This window comes from Buteo buteo, chromosome 18 (assembly GCF_964188355.1).
Source record: "Buteo buteo chromosome 18, bButBut1.hap1.1, whole genome shotgun sequence".
Classification (NCBI taxonomy): domain Eukaryota; kingdom Metazoa; phylum Chordata; class Aves; order Accipitriformes; family Accipitridae; genus Buteo; species Buteo buteo.
Genome location: NC_134188.1, coordinates 21,238,623 through 21,254,347, shown reverse-complemented (window position 1 = coordinate 21,254,347; position 15,725 = coordinate 21,238,623).

Genomic DNA, 15,725 nt, shown 5'->3' with positions numbered 1-15,725 from the left:
TGCTCTGCCCGAGGAATCCTGCCCGGCCGAGGGGGAGAGAGGGAGTGAGGAACCGGGGAGGGAAGGAGAGAAGGGAGGTGGAGGCTCTTTCCCTTTGTACGGAAGCAGGATCACCAGGTCCGGCAGGCAGCCCTGCTGGGAGATGAAGTAAGGAAGGGGCTGGGGGAAGAAAGTCCCCCAGAAAGTTTTGTGTGTGTGTGCGTAAAGGTCAGCACGAGGTGTGTCTGGGATTAGTCTGGCTGCTAAAGACTTTGCAGGAAAATTCACGCAACAGTCCTGTCCCTGTTTCACTCCTCACTGGGAGGACAGGGTTTCTGTTGTGTGCTAGTTTTACATACTTTTTTTAATCACCGTCTTCTTGGTGATAATTTATCACCCTATGCTTGTTTCCAGACCCCTTTAAAATGCCAGTCCCTGCAAAAAAGCAGAAATCTCCTTTCAGAGGTTTCACGCCTCCGTTAAAGTGCAAAAATTAAACCAGTGTGACTTTAACTTTGGATGTGATTTGGTTTTAATCAATGTAAGTCAGTGTGAATGCCATTATAGCACTAGAACTGGCAGTTATAGCAATATAAAGCATCTTCACATGTGTCCAGACTAGGAGTGCTGTATGAATTTAATTATAGCAGATACATATTTTTAAATTTCATTAATATATTTGTGATTGTTTGTACCTATAAGCATGCTCACATCTACTGAATGCAGCACACAGCTTATGCTTTGTTTTTTCATCCAACTGGACTCTAAAATGCAAAAAATCCAGATTTATCCCATGACTCCGATAATCAGAAGTTATGAAAGCATAACAGCATTAGGGCATAGGAATGCCAGTGTCTCAACGGTCCTCTGTTTTCCAAAATAACTGGTATCAAACTTGCAAACAATTGAACATATTTGAGTAAATCATTCCACTGACATGATTGACCCTATATTTTCAATGAAGAACACAGTGACAGATTCAACTTGGCAGCTTAGCTGGAGAACCCTACCCATTACCTAGAGATGTTTGATTCTTTTAATGGTTTTGATAGCAAACCCCCAGAATTTTAATATTGTCTGAAACTCATCCATGAATGATTTTCACATTTATTGATCATCTTGATAAAAGGAAAACATATTTTACACTTATTGAAATATTATTTGATGGAGTTTTTATCCAAATGTGCACTGAAATGGCATTAGAAATTTGTCATCTATCCAAAAAGCTGGATAGACAAAGAATTCAGAACACTTACGTTATGCAGTCTTTTATAATCAGTGTCTAAACTCAAACTTTAAAGTTTGTTTGTATATACACACACAAAAAGTGGAAATAGATCATTTGAGGAGAAAAATGTCTTATTTTCCTTGAAACTTTTTTTTTTAATAAGATTTCTTTCTTCAGTAAGTTAAATTATCTTTCCAAAACCAAGCTGTTATTTGTATCCTTCTGTTTGGAGAGAAAATTTTAAAGGGCTTAGCCTTGTTAGCTATAGACAGCATAAATGACTACAATTTGAGAAGCAAATCAGCTCACTCCGATCAGTTACTATCTTTGTGTGATTCAAGCTTATTATCATTGCTACTGGTAGTGTGTGGTCTGTGAATCTTACTTTCACAGCACTGCTGTGAATTTTCGGGGAGGATCCAATACCCAAGCACTTCTCAGCACTCACAGTCCCCCTCTAAAGTTGAAGATTTCCCATATTAGAGGTTAAAAAAAGAACAGGCTGAGAGGGTTTAGCAACTGAGGAAATGACAAAATTGGTGTTTTGGATGAGGTTGAAATTATATCTGATCTTTTATCCTTCTTTGACGATGGCCAGTGCTCATAGAACAGTGCAGGGAAGATCACTGTGAGCCGACATTAGGTAGCTGGAGGTCTTAGGCTATTAGTAAGTGTAGTTAGAGATTGGCCTACACCCAGAAGCATGAGGCTTTCCCTCTCTTCCAAAGTTTTTGTTAGCATTAGCTATAATAGCTCTGGATAATCGCGTTACTTGTTTAAGTTTCCAATTCTTCTCTGAACCTGGCTAAATTCTTGGCCCCAGCGACACCCTGGTACAATGAGCTCCTCATAGGCTTAATCAAGGTCACCCCAGGATGGTGGTAGGGCTACAGTCAGCGAGGTGTTCAGATGTGGGGTGAGCAGTAGGAGGCTTCATTGCATTTAGATGCATGATTTGCTGAGCTAAAGCGAAGCACGGACTGAAATGTCTTGCCGAGGGAAAGCTGTACCCAGATCTCCTAACTCCATGGTGAACTGGCTTTTATAGGCACCATCTGCTGAATGCTCCTGAGGCAGGATAGGGCCCTCAGCACTGCCTTGCTCCACCTTTTTGGAGGACTGTTGCCACGTCCTGAACTACGTGTCTGTACCTGTTTGGCTCCATCGGCATCTGAAGGCACCGGGGCAGGGAGGTTGTGGATGTCCTGCGCATTTGCAGTTCTGCTGCAGGAATAATAAGCAGTGACACGTGGGAAGGCAGATAATTTTGGCTGGTCATGTCTTAAGCGAACACTGCAAGACTTGTTTGACGATGCCAGCTGATGCCTTCAGGCACACAACCAAGTTACTCTCTCTCAAAGATTTGCTGCAGGCAGAGGTGTCCCGGGAAGCACACTTAGCCTGGAGCTGATGCAATGCAATCTGTCTTAGCTGAGACAACAGTTAAGGGCAGTTAATATAAACCATACCAGCTTGCATTTGCCACCCACAGGTAGGTAGTTAGCAAGGCTCAGCTGACACGAGTAACTTGTTAGGCTGGGAGAACCAGATGGCGTCTCTGAGCCCTTATTCTGCTGCTTCAGGTCCTTTGACAACGTTCAGGCAATAAGAACATGTAAACATGCTGCCAGTTTAGTTGATATTTCAGTGTTTATATTTTGGTTGTCTGTGTTTTCTCTAGAAAAGACATAAATTTTAAACTTTATTAAATAAATGTAAATAATAATTAAAATCCCACATGACATTATGTATACCTATGCTGGTTTATTTTTTAATTCCCTGCCTATCCACTATGCTATTTGCCACAATAGTGTCATCCGATGCTCTGCTATCTCTAACACCTATAATAGAGTATATTAACACTCCATTTTAATTGGCAGGAATTGATACAAACTCTACATGTCTCTGTTGTAAATAATAACATTTAAGAAAGCTCCATCAAATTAAGGCATTACAGACCGTGTTGGTCTCAGTGTAAAAGTGAAACTCATTTTACAGTGATAATTTTCAGGATTTTCTCACTATTTCTCTGTCATTAGTAGAGATCTTTTTCTCTGAGAGAAGTGATAAAATTAAAGATGCAATTACATTGACAGGAATCCAGGACAGCATGAGCGCATCCTGGATTTTATCACTCCTTCTCTTTGCATGGCATACACCACAGAAAAGGACATCAATCCTCACTGAGCACCATGGTTGTGACAAAAATACCTTTAAAAACTGACAATGTTGTCTGAGATATTGAAATCACAACGTAATAGTTTTTGCCCAAGGAAATAAATTGAAATTATTAGAAATGTATGTACTTAAAGGATCACCATCTAATTATCTAGGGTTTTTACACCACAGCTACCACTATTATACCTGGTAGCTTTGAATGTCTAGAAGGGATTGCCTATGCCGTATATCATACGATAGATGGCCTATATATCATATAATATAAATGACACCATAATCCAGAGAAATGGTAAACATATGTGTGTGTGTGTATGTATATATATATTCATATGATGTGATGATAGATGAAATTCATATGATAAAAGATTACATTTTAGAAAAAATACAAAACATTTAAATTCTACACAGTTTTTTGCCAGACTTCCATATCCCAATTAATCCTGGGGTATGGATTAAATACTAAGTTGTTAGCTACACAGAAGACTGTTCATCTTTTATTAATATATCGCCTTCCTCATTTCAGTCATAGCATATTCACTGACTTCATTATGGGAATAGTCCATCACGGCAAGAATAATCTTTTACAGAGAAATTGATTGTTTTAACAAAATGGTGCACTTCCCCCAATTTTATTTTTAGACTAGAAAGATTTAATTAGTTTGGATTTTCCCTTCTTCTATTCCAACTGTTCTTGTGATTAAGACATTCAGTTAAAAATTACTGTTGACTCATCAAACATACCCATAATGGAATGGTTATTGACTTGTCAAACATAGCAAGAACTCTCCTTTGATTAAATTATGATCTTCTTAACTTGTAATTAACTTAGCAGAAAATACACTTTATCAGGAAAGAACCCTCAAGGAATATCTAAACAAATGTTTATGTAACCAATGGAAGTACCAGTTAGCTTTTATGGTCAGATGTCATGTTATTGTTCTGAAGTGAGTTATAACGCCTGCACTCAATTATTCTCATTCATTAAAAGTTCAGTCTACAGCCTGGCTGAAAGCACTCTATCAATAACATAACAGTATGGACTTAATGGTCATGCCCAAGTGTGATCTCTTGGGAATGATGCTCCAGCTGTCCTACAAAACAAGGTCTGGATGGCAGGAATAGTCTATGGCAGTGTCTCTTTTATCTCAGGAACTACACCTCTTGAAAACGGCTGAAACCTTTCCCTCTAGCACAATTACAGCCCTGTTAAAAAAGTCTTCAACAGGTATGAGTTACTGGTTGAGGGTACAATTTTGCCCTCTAGAGCAATGGATCTGTTTCTAGGGTTAGAAATCCCTCAAGATCAGACCTGAAGGCAAGATAGGATTCAGGGCAGAGAAATGGTGAGAACACAGGGAAAGAGATTCTAAATTTTAGCATCCTATAGGTGCATGAATCATCGTATTTAAAGAGTGAGACCTTGTGGCTCTCTCACAATTACAAACTCTTAGTCTGATAAAGGGACCCGGCTTGGCTACTTGTTGCACATTTCAATATATCTTCCATATCCACCAGGCTTGTACCGATGCCTCAGGGCATATCAGATGGTTTTAGTTACCTCTGTGAGCACAGTTAGTGCTCAGATGCAAACACATTTCTATTCTATCAGACTCAAAAAATAATAATTGAATGTAATTGCCTTCCCAAGGCTGAATTATTTTATTTTTTATTTTCATATAGATCCACACAGCCTAATAAAATCCAAGTTAAGGTCTATCCTTTGAAGCCTGCAGCAAAATCTTAGATGGGTTGCAGTGCATTTTACACCAAGTGCATTTGAACAGTCACCTGGGAATACATGAACACAATGCAACTTGAAAAGCAATAAGAAGAAGGATCAGAATGTCTGCCATGGGTAAAATCTAATAACGGGGTCAGTAATACTCTGGGAAAAGAAAAATGGCTTGTCCCTGAGGCTAGACGGCAGTGAAAGCATCATACTGCGCAGAATTAATCCAAAATGCGCCAGTTCCAAATGAATGCTGTCATGTCTCAGATTCAATAAGCAAAGTGTAAGAGCACTCGCTGAGGTTGTAGTCTGAACCATCTCGCTCATCAGAGTTGCTGCTATGGAGCTACCGACAAAAGCCTGGACCAAACTGACAGTGCAGCAGTTTTAACCCTCTTCGAGTACTGTGAATTACTTGTATGATGAGGATCGATAGGTTGCAGTGCTACAGATAGGTATGTCTAAATTAAGCTAGAAAGTTTCTTATATTCAGTAATCTGTATTATGTCCTCCCAGGAGGGCAGGAGCTTAGAGACTAGTCTACCCTGTCCTCCACAGAGAAAATCTTCTTTAAGAACAGGGCTGAATCACATCAGTGAAACTTCTGTCTGATTCATGTAGATTTAAGTCTGATTCTTGGCGACTATCAGTCTCTAAAGGTGCTCATCAAGCAGCACTGACTTAATGTGCAGGAACTTTTATAAGAATAGATCCTAAGTTAATATGCATCGGCTTAAATAATTTTCATTGAGGACTGGGTTCCCAAACTGCAAATTTAAACCATGAAACAAAACAACAAAAGATACTCCCTTTACCTGATAAAAATTCATCAAGAGTATAGTTTGTAAGTTATATTTGCTATAATTTAAAATATCACAGAATCACTGAGGTGGGAAGGTACTTCTGGAAATCATCATGTCCAACCCCCCTGCTCAAAGCAGAGTCAATGAGAGCACATTGCCCATGGCCATGTACACTTCGGTTTTGAATATCTTCAGGGGTGGAGACTTCACAATACCTCTGGGCAACTTGTTCCAGTGTTAGACCACACACAGAGTAAAAAGCTTTTTTCTTATGTTTAAATAAATTTTCTGTCTTTGTCTGTGTTCTTTACTCACCCCATCAGGTATTTATACACATTGATAAGATCCCCATGAGCCTTCTCTTCTCCAGGCTGAAACTGTCCCAGCTCCCATAGCCTGTCCTTGATGCCCCAGCCCTTAGTCATCTTTGCTGGACTCAGGCCTCCTTGTCTCTTATACTGGGGAGCCCAGCACTGGACACAGCACTCCAGGTGTATCTCACCAGTGCTAATTAAAGGTGAAAGATCACCTCCTTCAACCTGCTGATGATGCTTTGCCTAATGCAGCCCAGGATGATGTTGGCCTTCTTTGTTGCAAGGCTCAGGTTCAACTTGTTGTCCACCAGGACCCCCAGTTGATTCTCTGCAAAGCTCTTTCCATCTGGTTGGCCTCCCAGCGTGCACTGATGCTTGGGGCTATTCCTCTCCTGCTACAGGATTTGCCATTTCCCCTTGTTGAATGTCATGAGATTAATCTCTGCCCAATTCCCCAGCCTGTCGAAGTCCCTCTAAATGGCAGCACACGCCTCTGGTGTATCAGTTACCTCGTATCACCTGCAAACTTGCTGATGGTGCAACCTGTCCCCTCATCTAGGTCATTAGTGAAGATGTTGAACAGAATTGGCCCCAGTATTGATCCCTGGGGTACACCTCTAGTCACTGGCCTCCCGCTAGGCTTTGTGCAGCTGATCCCAACCCTTTGAGCCTGGTAGCTCTCAGGAAACTCTCCTGCTCCCCATGACCTTTCAAAGATAACCAAGAGTGGTCTCACAACGACATCATACAGCTCCTTTGGCACTTGCGGAGGCATCCCTGCACGCTCGGACAGTGAGTCTATATTCCTCCCTGCCTACCTGTCCCTGCTTCCACCACTTATACATTTCTTTTTCATGTTTGAGTTTAGTCAGGAGCTCCTTGCTCATCCATGCAGGCCTCCTGCTGCCTTTGCTTGATTTCTTGCACATGGTGATGCATCGCTTTTGAACTTGGAGGAGGTGATTCCTGAAAATCAGTCAGCTCTCCTTGACCCCTCTTCTGTCCAGGGTTTCCCAGAGGATTCTTCCAAGTAGATCCCTGAACAGGCTGAAGTCTGGTCTCCTGAAGTCAAGGCTTGTGACATTGCTTTTTGCTTTTTTCCCTCTTCTCAGGATCCTGAACTCCACCCTTTCATGGTCACTGCAGCCAAAGCTGCCCCCAGTTTTCACATCCCCATACAGTTCCTCCTGGTTTGTAAGTATAAGGTCCAGCAAGGCATCTTCCCTCATCGGCTCCTCAATCACCTGCGTCAGGAAATTACCATCAATGCACTCCAGAAACCTCTCGAGTTGCTTGTGCCCTGCTGTGCTGCCCCAGCAGCAGATATTGGGGTGACTAAAGTCCCCATGAGGACCAGAGCCTGCGAACCTGAGGCTTCTTCCAGGTTTCTGAGGAAGGCTATAATATGTAAGAATACTTCTAATACCAAGGAAAAAAGACATTCGGGAATAGGTTCAGTTTAAGGAGCAGGTCCATCTAAGTTATTTAGGTCATTACAGATTAGGAGCCTTACAGTAGTTGCCCATTATATGAGAAATCAAGCAATTTATTCATACAGCACTGTCAGCTGCAATCCTTTTTGCCTCATTTGTCTCCTGCTGCAACTGTCTCAGAATGGATGGTGTGCACAGCAAAGCTCCCAAGAGCTTTACTGTACCAGAATAGACTATATGATAATGTTTGGCATAAAATAATGAATAGCCAGAGGGCCTAATCCTATGTGGTCCTGACCATTTCATGGAAGACATGAAGTATCCACAGTACCTTGCCAAATAAGAGAAATTTAAGATCTCTGGGTATCTCAGAAGAAGAGCTCAGAGGCTTCTAATAGCTGACCTATATGCTGAATTAATCAGATTATTGGTGCACTGGGTTTATAGATCAGTTCATATTGCAGTCAAGTCATATTAATACTCCATTTTCAGTACATTTTACATCTGAAGAAGCTGAAAGCAGTCATGCACAAGGAGATGCTTAATTATGAGATTGCTGTTCATGGGCATGAAGGTGAGCCGTGCAGTAGTGTGGGGGCTCTAAAACCCTACGGTATGCTGGGCAGTTTATCTGTGCAAAATATGATTATCAGTAAATGACACATGCAAAGATGGTACGGAATCACCTGCTGTTATGTCTGCAACAGTCCCCTCTGCTATTTCTGACCTGTGCTTCTCTTTCTAGTGTCTCTGTATTGCAGGCTACAAACAGGATTGCTAAATCCTTCAACAGCCCACAGATCACATCCTGAAACACTCATGTATCAAGGCTTTTGTTCAGTCCAAGTGAGTCTTTCTTTTCAGAGAAAATTACACACCCACTTGGGACTCAGGCTATGAGGAGAAGTGTGGTGGGTTGACCTTGGCTGGATGCCCAGTGCCCACCAAGCCGCTCTGTCACTCCCCTCCTCAGCAGGACAGGGTGGGGAGAAAATAAAATGGAAAAAAAACCCTTGTGGGTCAAGATAATGGCAGCTGAATAAAACAAAAGCAAAGGCTGCGTGTGGAAGCAAATAAAAGCAAAACCAATTTATTCTCGACTTCCCACCAGCAGGTGATGTCCAGCCACTTCCCGGGAAATAGGGATTCAGTATGAATAGCCGTTGTTCTGGAAGACAAACGTCGTAATAACGAATGTCCCCACTCCTCCTCCTTTCCCTTAGCTTTTGTTGCTGAGCAGACATCATATGGTATGGAATATCCCCTTGGTCAGTTTGGGTCAGCTGTCCTGGCTGTGTCCCCTGCCAAGATCTTGCCCACCCCCTGCCTACTGGTGGGGGGGAATGTCGGAGAGACAGCCTTGATGCTGTGTGAGCACTGCTCAGCGGTAGCCAAAACACTGAGGTCTTACCAGCACCTTTCTAGCTACCAGTCAGTACTATGAGGGCTGCTATGGGGAAAATTAACTCCATCTCAGCCAGACCCAATACAGGAAGGAAAACTGATATCCTCAGGTCTCATCTCAGCCACAGATGCTGCTACACCTGGCATAGCTGAGCTGTGGGAAAGTCAGCAGTGACTTCAGCTAGCTTGATAAAACTACAACATCTAGCACTGGATGCATTACATAAAAACTAGTGGCTAAAATGCCATCGAAGTTGTGTCACTGCTGACAGGAATAATGTCCCCTTGACTACCAGAACAACTTTGGAAGCACAGATGTGCTGGTGGGAAGGTGTGGAGAGTTTTACAAATCCCAAAATGATCCATTTGGGGAGGGGTAGCCTTTCTGGTCACTTCTGTGGTGTATTGAGCATGTCTGGCCACCAGCAATAGTCTGGGATGACCAGTGCCATTAGCTTCCTTTTCATGAGGCCCCACTGACAGTTTTTATACAGAAATTATTGATCCAAACCAAGCCCTACTCAGAAGTAGAAAAAAAGGCTGACAGACTTACGAAAATGATTGTAAACACCAACAAAAGGCTCTTGAAATAAAAACCCAACAGAACCCCTTAATCTTAGAGAACAGCTGCAAAAGGCACAGAAAAAGTTGGGCAAAACACCCAGTGCTGATGGCAATTTTCAACTTCTGTCTGGGATGCTTAGTAAGTCTGCTGCCTGTGGGTATCTGTCTGCTCAAAAAGAGAGGGCAGATCCTACACTCTTACTCATAGAGACTGATGCTTTGTAGCCTGAACAGTTGCATGGAAATCAGTGGCATTGCACAGGGAGACAGGATTTGCTCACTGTAAGTAACGTTTATCTGCCCAAGAATAAAGTGCTTGAAAATTATAGATTATTTCCTGAACTTCCACGCTGTTTTGTCTCTTCCAGTGACAATTTAACGTTTGCAGAAATTCACTCTAGCTCACTGAAGAGTTTTTCATGGTTATTCAAGATTCAGAATCACAGACGGACGCAGTGGTACCCAGTCATTACCAATGCCTACTGTGTCTTATCACAGCCCAACCCTCAATATTTAGATGTAAGAGCATAACGTGCAAGTGAAATGCAACATGAGTAATGACCCAGTTTAGAGAATTTCTAAATAAGCAGCAACCTCTCTCCTGTTACTGATTGCAGAGAGGCAGAGACATATTGAACTGCATACCTATTACCTTTCGGGGACACATCACACTGCCATTCACAGGAGCAACTGAAACATTATTGTTGCTCCCTTCAAGAGAAAGGTCAAGAAAGAAAGGAATTGCTTTATACCTGCAGAGATGAGGCTTGGGGGTTTTTTTTAGAAAAAAAGGCTTTTTTTGTTCCTTTTCATCTTCCTAAGAAAGTATAATGATTCTGGACGTTTTTACGCTGAAATATGTTAGTGCCTATTGTTAACAATAAATCATTTTTTGAGGCACATTATAAATGTATTGCCACAGCATTTCACTTGCATGAGGAGCTAAGCCCGAAATCTGACTATATGTCCATACTATCCCCCATTACAGCAGCTTTTATTAATAACATAGCAAAGCCCAGAACTCTCATTTGTACTCATTCTCAGCCAGAACCAGGATCTAATTTTTGGTTAATACAACCGAAAAACATAGTGTTTCCCCAGATCTAACATCTCCTTGCCCCACACAGACAAGGGAAGACTACTGCTGACTTCAAGTGGTGCTGCTGCTGCTGTGATGGCCAAATACTGCCCTCGTGCAACCCACACAAACCAACTGCAAAACCTTGTCACAAATTTCAAATATCAAGAAAAGTCATATCCTGCTCAGAGCAAGCTTTTCTTATAAAAGTAGCGGATATTTTTGCCTGCTGAAAGGTTTAACAGAGTGGTCTCTTGAGCCAGCTCCTCACCTGGTATATTCCAGCCAGACTACATCAGAGTTTCTGCCCCCCCAAACTCTCTTTGCTTTCAGACATGCAATGGCTCAGTGGAGCATGTAGGTCTGCATGTTCCTCCAAGAGGACAGGACTCCTGTGTTGGCCACATCAGTCAATGTGACTGCTCCTTTTCTCAGCCCACCAAAAGAAACTGGGATGTTAAAGGTAGGTTTTAGTACAACAGGATTTAGAGCAAAGCTATGGTTTGGGGGATTCAGAGAGATGAAAATATGCCCACCGTCTCCTTGCAGCACAGGTTGATGTCCCTTTAATCTTGCTCACAGCAACTTTTTGAGTTTTCCCCACTCTCAGCAACCTCCGAGTAGACTCCTTAGGACACCAAGGGAAGACTTTTTCTTTCTGTCCTCTCTGAGGCCTGGCTGTACTGGCTGTCTTTTGCCCTTTTGATTAGTCCCCCCTCATCCTCCAGGCTCTCCCTTTGCTGCTTCTCCTTCCAGAGGTCTCCCCTTGCCCACCACCCTCACTCATGCTCCAGGGAAGGAGCAACTCAAGTGCCCTTCCAGAAGGAACCATTTCAGCAGCCCAAAACCCAAAACAGCAGCCAGGAGGCCACTCTTCTTCCTGTTGCCCAGAGACAAGACTTTGAACAGGGAATAAGATACAATAAAAGTGTTTATAAAGACAGTGCTAGGTATGGGCTTCTTCCACCCTTTATTGCTCATTATTTAGCCTGCTCTCGGCATAGCGTTTCAAGGCTCAACAAGAAAGGCTGCTGCGTGCTGAACACTGCTCACACTCTGCATGGTGGCCAGGTCTGGTCCTGGAAGCCTTATCTCAACAGGCAAGACCAGAGAAGGTTAGAGATAAGGAGGGTAAGTAACGCTGTGTGGACCTCAGTCCGTCTGGTGCAGGGTTTCCAGATGGGGACGTTCAGCCACATTCTGAACTGTAAAAAAAGAGAGAAAAAAGTCCTTTCTGTTTGTGTATATATATATATATATTTATTTTTATATATATCTCTATATCTATAAAAGGAATGCCAGGAGATGTTGCTGAGCAGCTGAAACTTTATCTTTTTCTCAAATCTTCCCTTTTTGTAGCTTTTTATGAACACATTACAAAATAAGAAAAAATTACTAAGTAATTCAGAAATACCAGAATGGGTTTTATGTTTTTTGACCACTTTTAACCTGTTTTTAGCACTCATTTCAAACAAACAGAAAAACACCTATCCATTCTAGAAGTCATTTTAGCAATGAGACAGCTGCCCTTTCCATTGAGAACCAGGCTCCCAGCTATGAATTTTTACTTAATCTATAACACATGTAAGAGGGCCATCACCTGTCATGGCACAGCCAATGTTTCTTTTCTTGGTGGAAGTGGAATTGCAGGAAGGGTGTAAACGAATTAGAAGGTAAACATAAGCTTTGCCATACATGACTGTTCATAGGTTCAAAACACCACACAAATTAATGCTGAGAAAGAGCGCTGTACTTGGAGACGTGTAGTTGAACTCTTAAGCCAGAGATTTTGTAGTAATTAACATTGCTTCCCTGTAGCAGCAGTGTAGCAAAACTCAATACAAGACCTATAGGAGGGAAAAGTGATTTTATTTTAAAACATACAGCAACGCTCTCACACCCACCTTCTTACAAGTGCCATGCTATATGTTCAAATAGCCAGTATACTTATACTCATGTATATCCCAGTGCTTTGGCCAGGTTTCCTTGTAGAACCAGGAAGGAAAAGGGATGCCGGCTACCCAGCCCTCATCATCTCCTCATCCTTAGGTTAGCCTTCAGGCGCTGGTTTTGGATGAGACCTTCTTGTACTGTTTCAGATCTGAAAATGGTTGTGATCTTTTGCCTCTCCATTCTGTCCCACTCCTGTGAAGCACTAGGATTTTCTTAATAAAGTATCTAGCCTTTTTACCTGGAAGCTGCTGAAAAGGATTTGTCCTTTTCTTCTATCCCATCATCTCTTACTGGCATAGGTAGGTGATCTGTCTTTTTTTTTTTTTTTTTTCATTTAGATTGCCCCTTCTTTTAGGATGTCCCTTGCTTTAGGTTACCCTTTGTTACCTGTTCTGGGTGTCCTGATGGACTTCATGCAGATGTGTTGGGAATGTAATATGCTGCCAATCCAGGTGCCATCGGCTCCTGCCTTTCCTACAGCCCATCTCCTGCCATCCATCCTGGTTCTTCCACACCCAGACGGTCCCATTCATTTTCCATTTGGAGCAGTTTTAATGCTGCTATTACAAACCTCTGCAATCCTAATGGATGAGATAGAGCTAACATCAAGTTCTGTTTTGCCAGCCTCTTTAATTAAAAAGAAAAAAAAAAATGACCCTCGCGATGTTACAACTGAAAAATCAGCACCCAGCAATCAGGAAGATGCAATCACCCTATTTCTACTTCTTTCCTCAGGGCAGCTCACACAGAAAACAGATACGTTTTGTGAAAAGAAGCATTGCATTGCTTATATTTTATCATCCCACTGCTGAGTTTTATGTATTTGATTTGGCCTTTTAGTCAATTTCTTGTAATAGATTTTTTTTCCCCCCACAACCGGATGCAGTTTCCTGCTGTTATTATCCTGCTGAAATTTAAACCTGCGCATATAATCCCAGGGTTAATAGAGGGCTGCAGGAAAGGAGGGAGAAATGTAACTGAGTGACAAAATTCACAGCCTCAGCAGCCTTATTAATGTATGAGATTTAGAAGGAAATCTTTGTGAAAAGTGACAGTACAGTACAGACTGCAGACTCAGTCACCCAATCTGCAAATGTTGAGCTTTTGGAGTATTCCTACTTATGCCTAAACACTTAAAGGGTGAGGTGAGAGGGTCCCAAAATAGGGTCGGAATTTTAAATGGGCTGAAGGGATTTATCAGAACCTTGATGCAGAACTGGGGCTCGCAAAGGGGCTGGGACCAAAGAAGTGGCGCAGCAGGACCAAGAGCGGAGTAGTGAGCCAAAACGCAAGAGACTGTTGCTTTGGGTATCCCGGTTTCCAGGTGAACTAACGGCCTCTCAGAGGCCATGGCATGTCTGCTTTCAGGAAGATTTATCTTCTGAGATACTCTAGTTTCCTTCAGTCATCAGTGCCAATGAGAGAAAACAGTCTTAGGGAATCCCATGTACAGTCCAAACCAAAAATCCTATTTATTCTGGCTGAACACTAAACAGAACAATAGAAGAGGCCATCGTTGTATGTTATATTACTGTCACAAGTGTTGAATAAGTAAAGAGAGTAATAGAAAAGAAAATTACATGATGTTTTAAAAAATCCACATGCTGTATATATTATATTTCCTTTGTTAAATATAATCATAAGGATTCTGTACAGTTAGTTAAAATTTTTGGAAATTTTTTCCTATCTTACATGCAGAGAATCAGGGTTGGAATTCCTGGACTTTTAAGAATGCACAATGTTTTCCAAACTTCTGCAATCCTCCTAGAGCGAAGACATCACTTTTAATATCTTTGGTGCTTATGACCGTACTTAAAATTTATCACCTGTCACATTGCTAAAGTGATATCAGCCCTTCTACACAGCTCTTAAAAATATTCTCTATTTAATGAGGTAATTTAGAGGTCCCAGAGATCACTTCAAGTATAAACATGCATATATATCTTAAACTGCAAATAGCAAAATGTGCTTGGAGAAGAGCGAGCTAAATTATCAGCCTAGTGAGATGTTACCATGAGAGAGAGATTAATTTAGCTTGTGCACCTCATGCTAAATAGCATCTGCTGGATCAAGTCAGCTGATCCAAATGAAGCAATTAGGAATAATTGGCAGAAGTACATGTTAGTGTCTTTCCTCTTACAGATACAGAAAAATTCTTCATATGCACATGCCTGTTTCTCTATGGCTGTACAGAAAGGCTTCAACTTCTCCCCCTGCCCCACCTGTCATTCAAAGGGAACTGATAAAAACTGATGCTCTGTTAATATACTGCACCTGACCACCTCCTAAAGTTGGGCGTCATTATTAACTATTAACTTCCCAGATGTCATTAAATGCTTTTTTTTTTTTTTTAAACTTAAACATACACACACACACACATGCTCACACACCGCTTCAGCCTACAGCATGTCCGGGATCCATAGCAACCAGCAGAGAAACCTCAGCTTGCTCGAGCTGCACTCCCCGACACCTTCTTCTCATCACACAAGATACCCTGGCTCTCAGTCAAACAGGGTGCAAGCCTTTTCACTTAAAACTCACTGTTCAGAAGGGGTAGCCAAGTATGTTTTATTATTTTATACTGTAGTTGAAACTTCCACCTTTTCTTTGGTTATCACATGCTGCCCATGTTTTTCAGGATATGGAAAGGAGTCGTGTTTTTTTAAATACACATGGGCTCTCCCTCAAAGTTTCAAATTCAAGGTTCAAATTGAGATTGACTTTTTTTAAAAAGAGCTAGATACATCTACATCTATAATGCACTGGGGTGGGGGAAATCAGAGTTAGCCATGAACCAGCCTGGGTACAAGAGTGTTAGCACCCACAGGCTTCCTGACCTAGCTAGTACACTTTATTTTACAAATTCAAGTGCTATTTTGCTCTCAGCCGAAGTGGTACAGATGAGGGTATTAGTAAGGCTGTGCTGTGAGACACGCAGCAGGGACAGACACCTCTGCACAGCGGTTTAGGCCACCTGCAACCTGAAGCCCCCCCAACCGTCCCTGCCCCATTCCTGCAACACCCTGGAGCTCCCACAAAGTCACTGGCAGACCTGAACACAG